We start from the raw sequence: 22051 nt of genomic DNA, 5'->3' as shown, positions 1-22051 counted from the left end.
TTGAGAAGCAAATTAGGGGCTTCCCATTGGTGATCTTGGTGTGGACAAGCTGGAGGGATAACACTTGGGGTCTTAGGTACTTCCTAAAGGTGCGAATTACATCCATAGTGCATCAAAGATGTTAGTGTTCTAACTCCTCTTTTAAACTAGGGTTTAAATGAATTAATTTATTAATTCACAATCTTGAATGGCAAACATAGATCCTAATACATATTAAAAGTGTTTTAATATACAATTGAGCATTGAAATAATTAGGCACAAAAGAGATGTGGTATGATGCATGTAACACTAAAAGAAAATTTTTGAAATTCAATGCTCTAATGAACTAATCACCATGGTTCCACTCCTTCAATTGGCATTAGATCTACTATATTTGCTATTTAGATTGATTATTGAGATTTAATTGTGTGATTGAATTGATCTAAAGCTATTTGGATTAACTAATGGTGGTTACATGCATGTTGAGGTCCTCATGTGTGGCAGCTTGCATGGTTGTGTACACCAACCATGTGCATGGTTTTGGGTTTGATGTATGGGCTTGGTTTTCAAGGCCCATAATTAGGCCCATGCTTAATTAAGTTGTTTAATTAAGAATTTTAATCACACAATTAAATTTTGATTCAATTGTTTGAATGAGATTCAAATCTGAATTTTTAAATTTGTTTGAATGAGATTCAAATATGAATTTTTAAATTTGTTTGAATGAGATTCAAATATGAATTTTTTAAATTTGTTTGAAAGGGATTCAAATCTGAATTTTTAAATTTTTTTGAATGAGATTCAGATATGAATTTTTAAATTTGTTTGAATGAGATTCAAATCTGAATTTTTTAGTTGAATATGAGATATTCAATTTAATTTTAGTATGTATGTTTTATTTAATTGTTAAATGGTAATATGCATGATGGATGATCATGGACAATAAAAGACCAATATGATTGAATTTATTTCTTTTATTTTTCTTAGGTTGTAAAATAATTAATTTTATTTTTGGTGGCATGTATTATAAGTATTGTAATAATTTGAGTTGTAATTTTATTTATTTGAGGACTTTAAAGTCTATATTCTTGTAAATTCGCCTTGGTATGCCAAGGATTACAATGTAATTGGATTGCAAGAAAATCAAGGAGGTCAAGAGCATTGGTGGGACCAGTGGAAGGAAATCAAGATTAAGTGTTGATTATGTACTCCTTCAGTAACTCTTGTAAAATGAATGAATGAAATACACCTAGGAAGCCCTGATTCAATTCTTGGTGGCTCAGAATTGAATTCCTTAGAAAGTCTATGATCATACCATATTTATTGTTTATCCATTTATGCATGAGATGTATGGGAATGTATGCAAGTATATGATATATGCATGCTAATTGGATAATGTGCAAAGTGAGACCATAATAGTAATTAAGCCGACCACTAAATCTTCCAAACAAATGATCAAGTTGGAAATGGTACAATTAAAGTAATTATATCATGGGCCCTCCATTGAGGCAATTATTTTAAGAAATTTTAAATACTTGTATGTGATGCATTTAATTTAAGAGATTTTTCTTAACAATAATTATTAAGCATGAGATGTTGTAAATATGTAAATAAGTTGATGGCCAATAATGGATGTGCCTGAGGACATTAAAATTATTTACATGTTTACCGGCTTAATGGGATCAACTTAACTAATGCAAGATAAATCAATAATGGATGTGCCTAAGATTTTGAGCATTAGGGGCTAGATAATTGATTGAATCTCACATGAGATATGATGGGCAAGGAGTTGCTCGCTTATAGTTTATTGTAATTCCAATAATGGATGTGCCTGAGGATGATCAATAAGACTATAAGAATTCAATCACCTACTAGAAATCCATCCAACTAGGATTTCCGTTTCCTACTTTGGAAGTGTAGGATTCGCCATGTTAGTGGGAGGACCAATTTTATTAAAAGACCATAATCATTTTGGTTAATTACTTGATACATTTACTAATTAATCTAGTTATTTTCTGTAGTTATTCTTCTGATAATAATGAGTACACAACAAACACCACCATCCAATATACTTGCGAGCATACTTGATCACAATAGGTTGACAGGACCTAATCTTTCTGATTGGCTAAGAAATTTAAAACTTGTCCTGAATCTATAAAGTATTGGATATGTTCTAGACTCAAAGGTTCCTGGTCCCTTACCTCTAGAGGCCACTCAAGAGGAACATAATACTTTGGACAAGTGGAAGGAGCATGATATGAAAGCCAAATGTTACATGCTTACTTCTATGAGTAATGAGTTATAGAAGCAGCATGATAACATGCAAAATGCAAGTGAAATCCTCCTTTACCTGCAAGAGTTGTATGGCGAGCACAGTAGGAATGCTAAGTATGAGATATCTAGAAAGTTATTCCGCATGAGGATGTTTGAGGGATAGAATGTAGGAGATCATGTCCACAAGATGATTCGGCTTATTGAGCAGCTAGAACATCTTGACTTTCACATGGATTTCCAACTGCAGACAGATTTGATCCTTCAGTCCCTACTTGAGTCATTTGAGAATTTTGTGATAAATTTCCATATGACTAAGCAGGAATACACCTTGGCAGGTTTACTTAACATGCTGGTTATTGCCCAAAAGAATATGCCAGGCAATAAAGGAAAAGAGGTAGCTTTGATTGCATCTTCTTCTATTGGAAAGTCCAAAAAGAAGAAGGGCAATAAGAATAAGAAACCTCAAGTTCTAGGACCTTCCAAGAAGATAGCCAAACAGAAAGGGAAGACCAAAGCTGATGGAGGCAAAGGAAAGTGTTTCCACTGCCAGAAGGATCGGCACTAGAAAAGGAACTGCCCAAAGTATCTTGCTTCTCTGAAGGACAAGAAGGATACACCTTCAGAAGGTATGTCTATATCTTGTTATTTAGATGCTGATTATGCTCATAGTTCATCTACTTCTTGGGTTTTAGATACTGGTGCCAGTTCTCACATTTCTTATGATATGCAGGAACTAGTAAATAGTAGCAGCTTGCATGCTAGAGATGTTAGACTCCGGATTGGCGATGGCTCAACTGTTGAAGCTTTAGCCATAGGATCTAAATCTTTTTACATGTTTTGTGTTTGAATAATATTTTGTATGTACCTAATGTTTTTAAGAACATTATTTCTATATCTAGTTTGACTAGAAATGGTTATGAATTTTAGTTCACAGATGATGTTTGCAATATTTATTTTGAAAATAAATATGTTAGTTCGGGTTATATGCATAATGGACTTTATTATTTGGATAATAATGATAAACACAAATTAAATGCAAGCAATCTAAATGAATGCAATGCCATTATGAAAATCAAATCTATGTAATGCCATTATGAAAATTAAATCTAGTTCAAAACATCTTTGGCACTTAAGATTAAGTCATATTGCAGAAGATAGGATTGCAAAACTGGAGAAAATAGAGATTTTATCCTTATTGGGTTCTGCACCTTGTAACACCCCTAAGTTCGGTAGTGCGTTCTACTGCTCCGGTGCCCAGTGCTGTCCGGACAGCTAGGATGCTTAGAACTACACTTCAATATGAGTGAGGAGACATAAAATAATGAAATACAATAAGAGAAAATACAAGAAAAACAAAGGAAAAATAATAGCAAAGAAATGTGACTAAGTTAAGCGAGCCGAGAACCCTAGCGATGGGTGACCGCACTGGGAAGTCACGGCGTGGACCGTTGACTAGCCCTAGACTTCGGGGAACCCTGGAAAACATTTTTAGGACATAAATAGACCCTTATTGAAGTATAAATCTCATTAGAAAGATTAAAGAAAAATTAAATAATTAGTACAAAGAAAAGTGAGAAATCGAAAAACAGACAAAATACGGTGTTACCGAAAAATCGGGAACGTAACCCGAATAGGGGCATTATGGTCATTTGACATCCTGAAGTGTCTTTTGACCTAAATTTCCATTAAAAATAAATAATATTACACTTAGAAAATGAAATGAAAAATTAATTTGGTGGTACCTAAAATAAATAGCTAAAATCAAGGGTTTAATGTGGGATTAAGTCAAAGTTTAGCTTAAAATATGATTTAATTTTTTTGTGGACCACTAAGGGAATTAATTAAACACATAGTGGGACATGTGTACACTTAATATGCAGCTGAAACTCCATCTTCTCCACATGAATTCAACATTGCCGTGAATGAAGGTGAGAGGAAACTCCATAGCCATTTTTCATGCAAGCTTTCTTAACTCTCCATTTTCAACTCCAACCTCTTAGGTTTCTTCATTAAACTTTGTCTACACATCACAAGGAAGATATTGATACCAATTTTGAGAAGTTTGGTGAAGGTTTAGCAAGTTACAATCAAAGGTAAGTTTACATTTTTTGAGAATTCCTTTGTTAAGTTTTGTGTGCATGTTATGGGTGTTGGTTTGGTGAAGGAAAATTTTGAGTTTGAAGAGTTATTGTTGTTTTCATTTTGGACAGCCATGAGTCACGTTTTTTATGAGATATTTGTGCATATAATTGATGAGAAATAATGTTGATCATGGTGATTTAGTCACCTAGTGAATTATTTCATGTTTATATGGTGATTTATGCACTTGGATGGGAATTGGTAACTTGGACGGCACTTTGATGTTGAAGAAGATTTGTGGCAGCTTGGGAACACTTGAGTAATTGTATGTATTGAAGGAAGTGTGGGCAGAATATTGACCTAGAAGGATTGATGATATGTATGTAGATTGATATTGAAAAGTGTATGTAAGATTTGTAATGGTTAGGTGTGTATGTAATGGTACTTAGAAATTGTAAATGTGAATTATACTTGGTGTGTTGAGGGTAATGGTAATCTGCCCAAAATAATGTTAATGTAAAGTAGAAAATGCTTTTGGTAATGTACCAAAACAGATTGGTAGGGTATGGAAGTAAACTTTGCAAGGTAAATATGTGTTTGAAGTGGGGTGTGAAAGGCATAGTGAGGGCAGTGTACATTTTAGCCTATAACCTTAAATGTGTAACCTCAATTGGTATGAGACCAATTGGAGGTGAAACTAGGCACAAAATGTGCCAACTTTCATTGAGAAAACATACCAAAATTCTGCTTGCAAGGTGACCTAAGAAAATGACCAATTCGGATTAGGTGCAATTAGGACCTGAAAAATGACCAATTGGGCAGCAGTGAGTGTTTAGGCCATAACTCACTCAAACCAGGTCCAATTGACCTGAAATTTTGACCAAGAATAGTTAAGACCCATACCTACGAGTCTTATGAAGACACCAAAGCCCAGAAATGACCATAAGCAAGTCAAACAACTTGCATAAGTTCGGGTCCAAAAACTGGCCAAACCAGAGTTGACCAAATTGACCTAAAATTGACCTAAAATGGTACCATTTGACCAGCAATAGTATAATGACCATAACTTGGTCTACTTAACTCGGATTGACCTGAAATTTTGCCCCGTGTGCAATAAGACCTAGATCTACAAGTTTGTAGTTTCGACCGAGACCCGAAAACTGAGGGAACTAGATCGTCCGGTTAGGTCAAACCAGTATCCCGGAATCCAGCAATTTGCACTAAAATGCACTAAACAAGGAAATGACTTTGGTAAAACGTACCAAACCTAAAACCCTATCGAATGTGACATATTAATGACACTAAGACCTAATTTACCTAAAACGCATCGAGGGTCGGTATATTAGGTGATTAAGCAAATAATAGCTTTCAGTGCATTATTTACCAAACACTATCGATAGAGACAGTTTAATTTAGTACTGAAACACTTCAAATTGTGTTTCTCAGTTACCAAAGACTCAGGAAAAGGGAAGGAAACACTGAGTCCAGACCAGGAGACAAGTATCAAAGGTTTGTGCAGAACTAGTTTTTAACTGATTTTGTTTGAATATTTCATATGATTAAAAGATATATTTTCTTATGTATTATGTTTAACAAGCATTGGATTTAACTCAATGATTATTGAAATTGTTATAGTATGTATGAATTTAGTTTTGTGAAATGGTATTTCCATAAGTATTAAGCATTGTTATGGATTGAATAAATTATGTTTTGGAAAATTGTGATAGAACATGTTTTGAATTGTGATGGTAATTTTCATGGAAAATGCAAATTTATGATTTGAATTGTGATGAGCATAAAAATTATTAGATATTGAAATTGACTTTGAATCGAATTATATTGTGATTTATGCTCACTAAAATGATTGTGATATTGTTTTATATCTCACTATAGATGCTTGACTAGGTTATTACCCGTCTCTCTCATTTGTTGAGAAGACAATGGAGTTAGTTGTGTTTTGATTACCATGAGTGCGTGCACAGCTTAGATTTTCCTCGATTTGAGGTTAGATCTAAGTTTATTTTATCGTTATGGCCCTTGCGGAAGATTCATTATTGTGATGGTATGCACTGCGATGATTCGATCTCCCCGACCATAGGGAGTTAGAATCAGATTCGACCTCCCCGACCATAGGGAGTTAGAATCACATCGAATATGGCCCTTTCGGATTAGTCTTGCATAGTTAGTGAGATAAAGATTGATTTTTGAGATACATAATGACTTTTGAGATACAGTATGATTTTTGAGTTACATAATGATTTTTGAGATACAGAATGGCTTTTGAATGGTGATTTCAATTATGGTTTATGTATAATTGATTTTGTTGGAATTACTTAAATGGATATTCATGATTTGATACATTGAATTTTGTGATCAAAGTCATTTAGACAAATTATTTACATTATTGGCAATGAATATTTTGAGTTGTGGAATTTGATAAGTATTCAGATTTCCAAATTATTTACTGTAAATTTTGTCAATATATTGTATTATGTTTTAAATTATAGTTGTGCACCACTGAGTTCACCACTCAGCGATAGCTTTGTATCTTTATCGCAGTAAGAAGAGCATAGAGCAGTAAGTAAATTTCGTTGAAGATATATTCGGATCAGCTCCAGGTATATCATAGGTATACCCATGTACATAGGTTTTGATGTAAGCATGTAATAATATGTATGTAAATTATTTGAGCAGTTGTATATAAAACTCTTGTAAAACATTTTGGTATGTAATTAAATGTAAATTATTGTAAATGTAAATTTGGGATTTCAAATATCTGAATAGTTTGTAATATAAATTTTGAGTCTTGAAATGAATGAGATATTTCTTTATGATGGGATTAGTTTGAAAATGAATTGATTGTGTATTGAGAATTGAATTGTGAATTGAATTGAAGTTACTGAAGTTGTATTTGAGAAAACATATTGGGAGCATTTTTCTTTTGCAGGATTGAAGAACTGTTTTCTCAAAATACAAATGCACTTTGCCGAAATTTTGAAAAAAAATTTTATAACACCAGATTTTAATTGATGATTTAAATTGCACGAAAATTGTTTTAAAATCCCTTGTAGTATATCTAATGGGTTATCGGTAGGCGAAGTACAGTAATTCATTAGGTGTACTACGGGATCATGTTACATCTTCTGAGAGGAGTAGGGTGTGACATGTTTAGTGGTATCGAGCAATGGTTTTAAATTAAATTTCAATCGTGAATTTGAAATCTTTTTGTCAAGAATTACAATTTGCTCAAATGTTTGATACATATAGTACATTTACATCATAAATATGAACTAATGGAGAGGAATCTCCTTATGTTGGTTGTACAGGAATAGAGAATCTTGTGGAAAGATATGGAAGAGAAAAATGAGACCGTAGAACAGTCCATGATGGCAGAAGTACAAGTTGAGGCCCCAGCTCCATAAAGTGTCGAAGGCCCGACTGTACCAGTTTTACCGGTACAAATTACTGCACAAATGGCCCAGCAAATGGCCACTTTCTTCGAACAAATGGCTGATAATCACACGGCTCAAGCCCAATCTGAGACCCAACCCCCACAAGGGCAACATGAAATAGAGAAGAGGGAGAAACCTATGGGTCAGAGCTCAAGCAGTAATTTGAGAAAGAGAAAAGAAATTGAGGAGCCCCGAGCTCAGGGATACGATAGAGGTGGATCATTAAGACAGAGACCACCAAGGTCCAGTCGTCGAACAACTAGAAGTTCCTACCCTTCCCGCCTATGTGAAACTTGTGGAAAATATCATGGTGGGGTATGCTATAAGACCTCTGGAGCCTGCTATAATTGTGGAAAACTTGGACACTTTGCTAAAGATTGTACTAAACCACCTCGATCTGCTCTCCGGAGTTCACAGACCGTCAGTCAGAGTCAAGATAGAAATAGAGTTGGTACTCCTCACCACTATAACACAGTGAATCAACCCGAATATAGTAGCGCACCAGTCAGAGCGTCCACTATGCGCCAAGGAGAAAGAGCAGAAACTTCAGATGTAGCTGCTGGTAAGTTCTTAATTTTTGAAAGAAACAATTAGTTATTATTTGATCCCAGCACTACTTAGTTGTGTGTTAGTGTCAGAACTATATGTTCTGTTGTTATTCCTTCACATGGAAATGAATTTTGATGTGTTAGTGACTAGTCTTTTAGGATTAAAACTACAATAACAAGTATGATTGACATTAATTTTGGAAGAATTGTTAGCTAAAAGTATTTTCTAACATACCATAAATTATAGAGCTAATTGGCGAGCCTACTTAATGTAAGGCAAGAGGACCTAAAAGTAAGTTACAGTAATAGAATTGCTCTAGATGAGGGCAAAGATGTTACTGTTAGTAATTGTCAAGGGATATTGTAATCAGAATCGGTTTAGGATATTAGTGGATTCGAGAAAGATAAGATGTTGGGAAACCTAGTCCATGAGGTTATGATGTAGTGACTATATAGTGTTCTCAATGTTTATATTGTAAGCTGCAGATTATAGTATCGACACGGGAGTATTGTGTAGAGCTACGTGCTTCCTTGTGGTATAATAAATTAAGAATATTTGTAAGTAATCTATAAATTGATACAGTTGCACCCAAATAGAGTACTATTACTGGAAATAAATGTGGAAATTTTAGTCAGAAATTTAAAACTTCAGAACTAGCCTATCAAACGACTACACTTGTAAGGTAGCTAGAGTCAGTGACTCAGTTATATTAATGTGAATTACCTGTACCATAGTAATTGCTATAAGCTTAGAGATATCAGTATGACTTATCATCCTCAGATGGATGGACAGTCGAAACAAGTGATTCAGGTAAATTTTGAAACTCATTGGATTTTTGTAAATAATGAAATGAAATGATAATAATAACCTGTAAAATGTAATAAACCCTCGAGAATATACTGAGAACTTCTGTCCTTGAATCCGAGGGAAAATGGGACAGATACATCCCACTAATAGAATTTGTATACATTAATAAGTGTCAAGCTAGCATACAAGTGGCACCCTATGAAACATTGTAAGGGAACAGATAACTATGGATTTTGTGATGAGATTTTCGAGGACACAGAATAGTCATGATGCAGTATAGGTTATAGTCGATAGACTAACCAAGTCTGCTCACTTTTTGCCAGTTCGGATGGACTATAGCCTGGAAAGATTGGCCAGATTGTACATATATGAAATTGTAAAATTGCATGGAGTGCCAGTATCAATTGTGTCTGACAGAGATCCTAGGTTCACTTCTAGATTCTGGGGTAGTCTTCAGAGAGCCCTAGGAACTAGATTGAACTTCAGCACAGCATTCCACCCACAGACAGATGGCCAGTCTGAGAGGGTTATTCAGATATTGGAGGGTATGCTACGGGCTTGTGTGATTGAATTTGAAGGTAGTTGGGATACACACTTGCCTTTGATTGAGTTTGCTTATGACAACAGCTACCAATCAAGCATAGGGATGCCTCCATATGAAGCTTTGTATGGCAGAAAGTGCGGAACTCCCTTATGTTGGGATGAAGTAGGTGAAGGAAAGATGATTGGGCCAGAGATTGTTCAGCAGACAGAGGAAAAGATCAGATTGATCAGAGATAGACTTAAGGCTGCATCAGACCGTCAGAAGTCCTATGTTGATCTAAAGAGAAGAGATATTGAATATGCAGTGGGTGATAAGGTATTCCTCAAAGTTTCTTCTTGGAAGAGGATTATGAGATTTGGCAAAAAGGGGAAACTGAGTCCTCGTTTCATCGGACCATATGAAGTTCTGGAAAGATGGGTCCTTTGGCATATCGGTTGGCATTACCTCCAGAGTTAGCAAGGATACACAATGTCTTCCATGTGTCCATGTTAAGGAGGTACAGATGAGACCCATCTCATGTACTATCAGTTGAAGAGATTGAGATAAATCCAGACCTCTCATATAAGGAAGAACCCATAAAAAATTCTGGCTTATGAGGTGAAGCAGCTGAGGAACAAACAGATACACCCGGTTAAAGTGCTGTGGAACCATCATTCAGGCCAGGAAGCTACTTGGGAACGTGAAGAGGATATGAGGAGACAACACCCACAGCTGTTCAGAGACTAATGCCAGGTAAAATTTCGAGACGAAATTTATTTAAGGGGGGGAGAATTGTAACACCCCTAAGTTCGGTAGTGCGTTCTACTGCTCCGGTGCCCAGTGCTGTCCGGACAGCTAGGATGCTTAGAACTACACTTCAATATGAGTGAGGAGACATAAAATAATGAAATACAAGAAGAGAAAATACAAGAAAAACAAAGGAAAAATAATAGCAAAGAAATGTGACTAAGTTAAGCGAGCCGAGAACCCTAGCGATGGGTGACCGCACCGGGAAGTCACGGCGTGGACCGTTGACTAGCCCTGGACTGCGGGGAACCCTGGAAAACATTTTTAGGACATAAATAGACCCTTATTGAAGTATAAATCTCATTAGAAAGATTAAAGAAAAATTAAATAATTAGTACAAAGAAAAGTGAGAAATCGAAAAACAGACAAAATACGGTGTTACCGAAAAATCGGGAACGTAACCCGAACAGGGGCATTATGGTCATTTGACATCCTGAAGTGTCTTTTGACCTAAATTTCCATTAAAAATAAATAATATTACACTTAGAAAATGAAATGAAAAATTAATTTGGTGGTACCTAAAATAAATAGCTAAAATCAAGGGTTTAATGTGGGATTAAGTCAAAATTTAGCTTAAAATATGATTTAATTTTTTTGTGGACCACTAAGGGAATTAATTAAACACATAGTGGGACATGTGTACACTTAATATGCAGCTGAAAGTCCATCTTCTCCACATGAATTCAACATTGCCGTGAATGAAGGTGAGAGGAAACTCCATAGCCATTTTTCATGCAAGCTTTCTTAACTCTCCATTTTCAACTCCAACCTCTTAGGTTTCTTCATTAAACTTTGTCTACACATCACAAGGAAGATATTGATACCAATTTTGAGAAGTTTGGTGAAGGTTTAGCAAGTTACAATCAAAGGTAAGTTTACATTTTTTGAGAATTCCTTTGTTAAGTTTTGTGTGCATGTTATGGGTGTTGGTTTGGTGAAGGAAAATTTTGAGTTTGAAGAGTTGTTGTTTTCATTTTGGACAGCCATGAGTCACGTTTTTGATGAGATATTTGTGCATATAATTGATGAGAAATAATGTTGATCATGGTGATTTAGTAACCTAGTGAATTATTTCATGTTTATATGGTGATTTATGCACTTGGATGGGAATTGGTAACTTGGACGGCACTTTGATGTTGAAGAAGATTTATGCAGCTTGGGAACACTTGAGTAATTGTATGTATTGAAGGAAGTGTGGGCAGAATATTGACCTAGAAGGATTGATGATATGTATGTAGATTGATATTGAAAAGTGTATGTAAGATTTATAATGGTTAGGTGTGTATGTAATGGTACTTAGAAATTGTAAATGTGAATTATACTTGGTGTGTTGAGGGTAATGGTAATCTGCCCAAAATAATGTTAATGTAAAGTAGAAAATGCTTTTGGTAATGTACCAAAACAGATTGGTAGGGTATGGAAGTAAACTTTGCAAGGTAAATATGTGTTTGAAGTGGGGTGTGAAAGGCATAGTGAGGGTAGTGTACATTTTAGCCTATAACCTTAAATGTGTAACCTCAATTGATATGAGACCAATTGGAGGTGAAACTAGGCACAAAATGTGCCAACTTTCATTGAGAAAACATACCAAAATTCTGCTTGCAAGGTGACCTAAGAAAATGACCAATTCGGATTAGGTGCAATTAGGACCTGAAAAATGACCAATTGGGCAGCAGTGAGTGTTTAGGCCATAACTCACTCAAACCAGGTCCAATTGACCTGAAATTTTGACCAAGAATAGTTAAGACCCATACCTACGAGTCTTATGAAGACACCAAAGCCCAGAAATGACCATAAGCAAGTCAAACAACTTGCACAAGTTCGGGTCCAAAAACTGGCCAAACCAGAGTTGACCAAATTGACCTAAAATTGACCTAAAATGGTACCATTTGACCAGCAATAGTATAATGACCATAACTTGGTCTACTTAACTCGGATTGACCTGAAATTTTGCCCCGCGTGCAATAAGACCTAGATCTACAAGTTTGTAGTTTCGACCGAGACCCGAAAACTGAGGGAACTAGATCGTCCGGTTAGGTCAAACCAGTATCCCTAATCCAAAGAATTTGCACTAAAATGCACTAAACAAGGAAATGACTTTGGTAAAACGTACCAAACCTAAAACCCTATAGAATGTGACATATTAACGACACTAAGACCTAATTTACCTAAAACGCATCGAGGGTCGGTATATTAGGTGATTAAGCAAATAATAGCTTTCAGTGCATTATTTACCAAACACTATCGATAGAGACAGTTTAATTTAGTACTGAAACACTTCAAATTGTGTTTCTCAGTTACCAAAGACTCAGGAAAAGGGAAGGAAACACTGAGTCCAGACCAGGAGACAAGTATCAAAGGTTTGTGCACAACTAGTTTTTAACTGATTTTGTTTGAATATTTCATATGATTAAATGATATATTTTCTTATGTATTATGTTTAACAAGCATTTGATTTAACTCAATGATTATTGAAGTTGTTATAGTATGTATGAATTTAGTTTTGTGAAATGGTATTTCCATAAGTATTAAGCATTGTTATGGATTGAATAAATTATGTTTTGGAAAATTGTGATAGAACATGTTTTGAATTGTGATGGTAATTTTCATGGAAAATGCAAATTTATGATTTGAATTGTGATGAGCATAAAAATTATTAGATATTGAAATTGACTTTGAATCGAATTATATTGTGATTTATGCTCACTAAAATGATTGTGATATTGTTTTATATCTCACTATAGATGCTTGACTAGGTTATTACCCGTCTCTCTCATTTGTTGAGAAGACAATGGAGTTAGTTGTGTTTTGATTACCATGGTACGTGCACAGGCTTAGATTTTCCTCTGATTTGAGGTTAGATCTAAGTTTATTTTATCGTTATGGCCCTTGCGGAAGATTCATTATTGTGATGGTACTGTGCACGATGATTCGACCTCCCCGACCATAGGGAGTTAGAATCAGATTCGACCTCCCCGACCATAGGGAGTTAGAATCACATCGAATATGGCCCTTTTGGATTAGTCTTGCATAGTTAGTGAGATAAAGATTGATTTTTGAGATACATAATGACTTTTGAGATACAGTATGATTTTTGAGTTACATAATGATTTTTGAGATACAGAATGGCTTTTGAATGGTGATTTCAATTATGGTTTATGTATAATTGATTTTGTTGGAATTACTTAAATGGATATTCATGATTTGATACATTGAATTTTGTGATCAAAGTCATTTAGACAAATTATTTACATTATTGGCAATGAATATTTTGAGTTGTGGAATTTGATAAGTATTCAGATTTCCAAATTATTTACTGTAAATTTTGTCAATATATTGTATTATGTTTTAAATTATAGTTGTGCACCACTGAGTTCACCACTCAGCGATAGCTTTGTATGCTGTCGCAGGTAAGAAGAGCATAGAGCAGTAAGTAAATTTCGTTGAAGATATATTCGGATCAGCTCCAGGTATATCATAGGTATACCCATGTACATAGGTTTTGATGTAAGCATGTAATAATATGTATGTAAATTATTTGAGCAGTTGTATATAAAACTCTTGTAAAACATTTTGGTATGTAATTAAATGTAAATTATTGTAAATGTAAATTTGGGATTTCAAATATCTGAATAGTTTGTAATATAAATTTTGAGTCTTGAAATGAATGAGATATTTCTTTATGATGGGATTAGTTTGAAAATGAATTGATTGTGTATTGAGAATTGAATTGTGAATTGAATTGAAGTTACTGAAGTTGTATTTGAGAAAACATATTGGGAGCATTTTTCTTTTGCAGGATTGAAGAACTGTTTTCTCAAAATACAGCCGGCACTTTGCCGAAATTTTGAAAAAAATTTTATAACACCAGATTTTAATCGATGATTTAAATTGCACGAAAATTTTTTTAAAATCCCTTGTAGTATATCTAATGGGTTATCGGTAGGCGAAGTACAGTAATTCATTAGGTGTACTACGGGATCATGTTACATCTTACAGAGGAGTAGGGTGTGACACACCTACTCCAACTTGTGAATCCTACTTTCAAGGCAAAATGACTAGATCACCCTTTATTGGATAAGGACTAAGAGCTGAAAATATTTGAAGCTAATACATAGCGATGTATATGGTCCATTTAAGGAAATAGCTAGAAGCGGTTTTCATTACTTTATTACCTTTACTGATAATAAATCAAGGTTTAAGTATTTGTATTTGATGAAATACAAATATGAATCCTTTGAAAAGTTCAAAGAATTTAAATCTGAAGTAGAAAATCAAACAGGAAAAAGTATTAAAACTCTTCGATCAGATCGTGGAGGTGAATACTTAAGTACTGAATTTGATGAATACTTGAAAGAGCATGGCATTATTTCCCAGCTGACTCCTCCAGGAATGCCACAGTTGAATGGTGTATCTGAAAGGAGAAATCATACCCTATTAGATATGGTACGTAGTATGATGAGCTATACTAATATGCCAATCTCCTTTTGGGGATTTGCATTAGAATCAGCTTTGCATATTCTGAATAGGATTCCATCAAAATCAGTTTCTTCCACACCTTATGAAATATGGCATGGAAGAAAACCAAGTCTTAAGCATGTTAAGATTTGGGGTTGTCTAACTTATATCAAAAAGTTGAACACTGATAAATTGGAAACCAGATCAGAAAAAGGTCGATTTGTTGAATATCTAAAAGAAAGTTTTTGATATTATTTTTATTTGCCTACATCACAAAAAGTTGTGGTAAGCAGAGATGTGATATTTCTTGAACAATATTTTATTCAAGAAGGAGGCAAAGGAAGGCAAATAGAGTTAGATTTGGAGAATTCTGACCAACCAATAGATCAAATGGATATAGTGTCACACCTTATCCCTTGTAAGGTACGACATGTTCCCATAGCATACTTATTGAATTATAGAACTCCACCTACCGATAACCCATTAGTTATACTACAAAGGATTTGAAAACAAACCATAGCTTTTTATCTTATCAATTCTTTTGTGGAAAACTGCATGAGAATAGTTAAAATTCCATGTAAACATTCATTGGAAATACTGATAGACTAAATATTGCAAAAGTTGCATTTTCATAAGTCTCAAAGTGAAATACAAAATAGTTACAAACTCAAAATGTGATAGCAATGTAATGCTTTTAAATACAAACTGTTCAATGTTTGTACATTTATACATATAGGTACAAAATACATCCAAAGAATCACAAGGTATACCTAACGTAAATACCCACAAATAATACCAAAATACTGCTTTCAAGTCTCTCACTCGGCAGCCTTCTCCTTTCCCTTACCTACGACAGCATAAAGAAGCTATCGCTGACTATATCACTCAGTGGTACACAACTAAAATTTCAAAACTTAGGGTAAAACACAATTTCTCAAAGCATAATAAATCACATCCTTCTTAAGCATGAAAACATCACAATAGTTCTAAGTTCATAAGAGCCATTTATTGGAATAACATTTCAAATGAGAAATCACACTTCATAAAGCATTAGTTTTGCCAACATCAACACAAAGTTTAGGCCATAACACAAAATTTCACGATCAATGCCGTGTTGTACACCACGATAAAGCAATATCAACCTCACTAACCGTTATTAATGAGGGAAAGGCTAGCTAGCTAATGAGTACTTATGTAGTCTTACCCCACTAACCGTTATTAATGAGAGACATAATCAATATCAATTATTAACCCCAAGTAGCCGTTTCTACTGGGGAATTCTGAAAGGGACTGTCATGCTAACTGTGGTTTCAAAATAGTTTCCAAAAATTTCCCACTTTGCAATCACATTTATAAACCAATAAACACATTTAAATTCATCATAATATCTATATTGTCACACCTTACCCCTCTGTAAGGCATAACATGATCCCGTAGAATACCTAATGAACTACCAAACTTCACCTACTGATAACTCATTAAGTACCCTACAAGGGATTTTAAAACAATTTTCTTACTTTTATAAGTGGTGAGCATTTTCTAGTAGGCATTAAAATGATTTATTCAAAGTTGAAAAATAGTTAAAATTTTTTGCCCATTTTATTTTTCCATATATTTTATAAAAATTTCGGCAAAGTGCCGTCTGTATTTTGAGAAAACAGTTCTTCAAATACCTGTAAAAAGCACTTCTAATAATTTATCTCAACAATTCCAACAACTCCACAACAATCCCAACCAATTTCTCAAGTTTCAAAATTCAACAATCATCATTTCTCAATTTCCAAAAATTTAGTAATCATCAAAATACTATCAATCAATTTCATTCATTCATATTTCATTAAAGATAAACAATTTATATATACATCATACTAAAAATTTACATTAGGAAAATCCAAACTAAAATTTATTACAAACTTTATACAACCTTTATACAAGCTACTCAAGACCAATTTTATATGTCCATACATTTACGTGCATTACATACATCAAAATAAATATTTACAGTCAGGGTATAAATTATACCCGATAGCTTCAAAGCAAGTAGCTTCTCTGTCCTCAGCAGCTCACTCTTCTGCTCTTCTAGTCTCTATATCTGTGACAGTAATAACAGCCATCACTGAGTACTAGGACTCAATGGTGCACAACGTACTAAAATAATCTTTATGCAGAGTTTAAATCATATTTATTTAAAAATTGGACTAAACATGAGAATTAAATACAAAACATGAATTATGAGATTTTAATCCAAATAATTTCATTTCAAAGTATCAAAACTAATTTCATAAAATCCACAGTTATATCATGCCGTTTGAAACAAATATAATCTCAATAGCCAGAGGCTAAGGAGAAGTCACATCACAAGACTAGCTAGCTCAAATATATGGATATCTATTCAATTTCTTCTTCTACTGGCACACACCTCAACACTTCAGCCAGAGAAGGAATCAAAATTCGAAACTGATTACCCCCACTAGTCATGCTAGTGAGGTGTTCAAATATATGGTCATGATATTGTGGTTTCAAAACTTATCTTAACAATTTACTAAACATTGCCATTTCAAATATACACAAATAACTTTCAACAATTTAAATCAAAAGCATCATAAATACTTCATCATAGTAATGTCACAATTCAATATTTCAAATTATTCAAAATAATATGTAGAAGGTAATTTATAAAAATTATACGTTGTGCACAAACCTTAAGCGAGTCGCCTCTTGGCCTTGACTCGATTCCTCGGATTCTTTCCCGGTGTTCTTTTCCACTGAAACATACAGTTTCACAGTGTTTTAGTACCATAACTTAGCATAAATCCAAAAGTAAATTTAAATTCACTTTTATCTAGCTCTAATGTGCTAAACTTGACGTTCTTTAAATTTTGTGTTTTGGGGATAGTATTCACTATACTATTCAAGTCAATTTGTTGACTTTCTAAGACTTAATAGGTATGGGAATTCCAACTTCACCCACATACCACATTTTGGTCACTAAATTTGTTGGTTTTGGTTGTTTTCTCAAATTCTAAGTCTTTTAGGCAAATTTGCAAATTTTCAGCTTTGGTGTCTTAAGTTGCACTATTCCATTGGTCATTTTTTTGTTAGAATTTGGTAGAAATTCCTTCATAGAAAATGTTCCCTATTGTCTTAACTTAATTCTCCTTTCTGAATCACTCCATTTGGAGTTTTGTAGCTCATGTTATAGCCATTTGAATCATGGCTGCCGGATTGGACTTAACCCAGATTTCTGGGCAAATTCTGGTTTTGGCAGTTTTAGGTTACCAACTTTGGGTGGCCAAATGACTTGGTTAATGGCATAATTTGGGTTTGTGTTCTTCATGAAAGTTTTAGGTCTATATCTGAAATGTCCACTAGTAAAAGTTTAGGTCATTTAGACCTGCCTAGCCCAAGTTATGGCCAAATGAACAAACACCATTCATTTGGTCATTTTGTACAGGTCAGACTGAGAAAATCTGGATTTGGTCAATTTATTCACTAGGTTTTGGTCACTTTTTGGGCATGATTCCTAAATGAAAATTGTGTCATTTTGTGTCTATTTTCATTCCCAATTGGTTTCATACCAATTAGAATTGTAAATTTTTAGTTTTGATCCCTCAAAGGGACCTTAGTCTTGCTGCCTGCAGCATGACCACATTCAATCCGAATTTAAACTCTATTCCAACACTTCCAACACACTTCATTTGGTCACAAATGACCATTTCTCACCTCAAACTAGGTTAAACACATCATTTCACAATTTCTTACATTTTTTACTCCTAAACCCTAAGTGTCCAAAACCCTAGTTCACCAATTCATTGCATTTAGCTAATTCAAGGCATTTAACCATAATCATTCAACTCCTTGATGTTTATATTCCCCTTTAATTCAATCAAACCATGCAAATCATACTCCCACACATGCTGGCCAAAATTTCATCTCTTCCTAATCATGCAATTTTTTCCAATTTCTTAATATAATCTCATCCATTTCTACCCTAAATCCATCATGTATACTAAAAAGAAAGGTTAGATTAGCTTACCTTAAGTGAGCAGAATTTATATCTCCAATTCTTCAAACTTTGCTTGATTTATTTACTCCCAATCTTCTTATCAAAGTTCAAACACAATTTTTAGTTGAGGGATGTAGGGATTTCATGTACAATTTAGGGTTTAAGGGAGCTTTAGGTGGGCTTCAATGGAGGTTTCATGAAGAAAATGAAAGAGATGGGAGAGAGAGAGTGGACGGCTTGAAGAAGAAGAAGAAGAAGACCATTTTTTTTTTCTTAATTTGTCTTTTATTTGTTAGAAATTATCCCAAAATTTCAAATTTTTAAAAATAAAAATTATTACATCATGCTTACGTCACTACATGATGTCATTACTTTTTCAACTTTTCTTTTTCTTTTTTTTCTCATTTATTTTTCTATTAGTTCTTTAATTTAATTTCCGACTTTGAACTTTTCTTTTCTCTAATTTTATTTAACAGTTAGGTCAGGAGTTAGCTCTCGGGGTCAATTGACCAAATTGTCCCTCGCCGGTTCAACCCGGTTTGCAAATAATTCAATATTTCTTCCGGCTCCCTAACCTAATTATTTGACTAGCTTAACAATTCTTTTTCGTGATTTTCTCTTTTCCACTATGTTTGTAATAGTCTTAAGGACCGCAGTGTCACATTTTACATTTCGAAATTCGAGTTTAAATCGACTTCACATTCCTTCCCGAGAAGGTCACCCATCGCTGTGACTCTCAGCTCATTTAACTTTTTATGTTCTGTTTTTCTTATTTATACTTAACTAATTAACAATTACTAATGATTTGTGTTTATGGCTTATCTAGTTGTCTTCAGTGTGGTTCTAATCCCCCTAATTGTCCGGACCAACTCCGGTCACCGGAACAGTAAAATATACCAGGCTATGCAAACAAGGGTGTTACATATATAAAGGTGGCAACACCCAAATTTCTTAAATATAAGAGAAAAACCATATTTCAGTCAAATTAAACTTGTTCAAAGCAAACTCATTCAAATAAACACATTCCAAGCAATTTACAAGTTTAAAAACGAAGACAAGGTTAGTTGTGCACAAACCTTCAATGCTCTCCTTTCTCTTTACTCACTATTCCTTGTTCGTCCCAACCTCTTTCTCTACTGAAAATACACAAATAGAATGTCTCAATACGCATCTCAATTGCTGCCAAGAACTCAATACATAAATGTTTAATGCATCCCATGTTAACTTTGTAAATTTTAGAAAATTTTGGTATTGGACAACTTAGTGCCCCAATCTTTGAACCCAATTTTTACCTAGTTTTGATCATAATTTGGTGAGGTGTTCTGCATGAAAATTGTTTATCTAGGTCTTGAATTTATTTTCCTTTTTGAATTGCCTAATTCGGAGCTGTGTAGCTCAAGTTATGACCAAAACACGGTTACTTTTTACGTCACTATTCATCCTGCAGATTCAATTCTGGCAGATTTATCGATCCAATTTTGTTTAGCAATTTGATCAATTTAAGTCCATAATGTGGTCTAAGGTTCTGCATACAAAATATTCTACTATGTCTTAGGTTTCCATCGGTTCAAGATCACCTAAATCAGAGTTTTCTAGAGAGAGTTATGGCCATGCAAATTTTACTGTTCATATGGTAAATCTGCAGATTTCCAGATTTCTGCAGATTTGGTGATTCAACTTTGCTTAGCAATTTCATTGGGTTAAGCCCATAATTTGGCCTCAAGTTCTTCATTTCAAATTTTCTACTATGTTTTAAGTTTCTATCGGTTCAAGAATCACCTAAATTGGAGTTTTCTAGGGAGAGTTATAGGCCATACAAAGTTTACTGTTCATATGGTCAAATTCTGCAGGTTCCAGAATTTTGTCTCTAACGTCAAGGCTCATTTCGGATAGCTTAAGGTCATTTTCAGGGCAGGGTATCTTCACAAAAATTCTAGCCCTATATCTTAAGTTTCGTTTCCAGTTGGTTTCACACCAATTTGAGTTGTGTAGCTTAAGTTATGGGCTTCCAAACACACTGAATTCAGTGTGCAAATTTCTGCCCTAAGTTCAATTTTTCATTTCTTCAATTACTTCCATTAACCAACCTCAATTCACATTTAATTATTCCAAAATGACTATAATTTAGCATTGACACATCAATGGCACTTCCTAGTGCAAACCCCACAATTTTCAAACACCAAAGTTTGTAATTTTCTCTAATCCTACCATTTTATTACTTCCATTCATCAACCCAATGTCAATTCAAACTAAATAAACCTCAAATGACCATAATTTAACACTACACACACCAATTTCACTCTCTAGCACTAAAACCCAATTTCCCCATGAGCCCTAATCTTCCATAATTCAATTTATGCAATCCCATGAAATCTTAATACTCTTAATCATGTATACTACTTCACTTTAACTTAGATTTATCATCAATTTAACTAAAATACATCAAAGCCCTAATTTTCCTTAAGTTGGCCAAAACCCTAGTTTAAATTTTCATACATGTTTCCTTTCAATTTCTCATGTTATTTCATCACACCCAAACTTGATTTAAAGCATACTTGGTAAATCAAGCATGAAAGAGAGAGCTTACCTCACTTGGTGATTTTTCCCACTTTTAATCTCTTCCAAATCTTATTCTTCTTCTAATCTCTTGTTTCCCCTTGCTTTTAACCTCTAAATCAAAGATTAGTTTGATGTTCTCTACCAATTAGGTGGAAGACCCATGGAGGACAAGTGGGGAGATCATGGGCTGGGAGAGATTGTGAGTGGAAGAGTGAAGAAAGAAGAAATAAAAGAGAGGGAGAGAGAGAGAATATGGGGCGGCAACAATGGGAAAGAAAAGGGAAGAATGACTTTTTAATTTGTCTTATCTTTTATATATATTTATTCCCAAAATTAATTTATTTCAATTAAAAATTTTAATTGTGTCAAAAATGTCATAAAACTTACAATTTTATTTCCTTTCTTTTATTTTTATATTTACACTAAATTTTCCTCAATATTTCTTTATAATTCAATAATTTATTTTCATTTAATTTAATTAACATTTTAGTCAAAAGTCAACTCTTGAGGTGAATTGACTAAATTGCCCCTCATCGGGTCATAAATCTTCTTTTTCAT

Source organism: Hevea brasiliensis, chromosome 9, assembly GCF_030052815.1.
Source record: "Hevea brasiliensis isolate MT/VB/25A 57/8 chromosome 9, ASM3005281v1, whole genome shotgun sequence".
NCBI classification, from domain to species: Eukaryota; Viridiplantae; Streptophyta; class Magnoliopsida; order Malpighiales; family Euphorbiaceae; genus Hevea; species Hevea brasiliensis.
The sequence above is the reverse complement of the archived record's forward strand: the minus strand, read 5'-3'. Positions refer to the sequence as shown.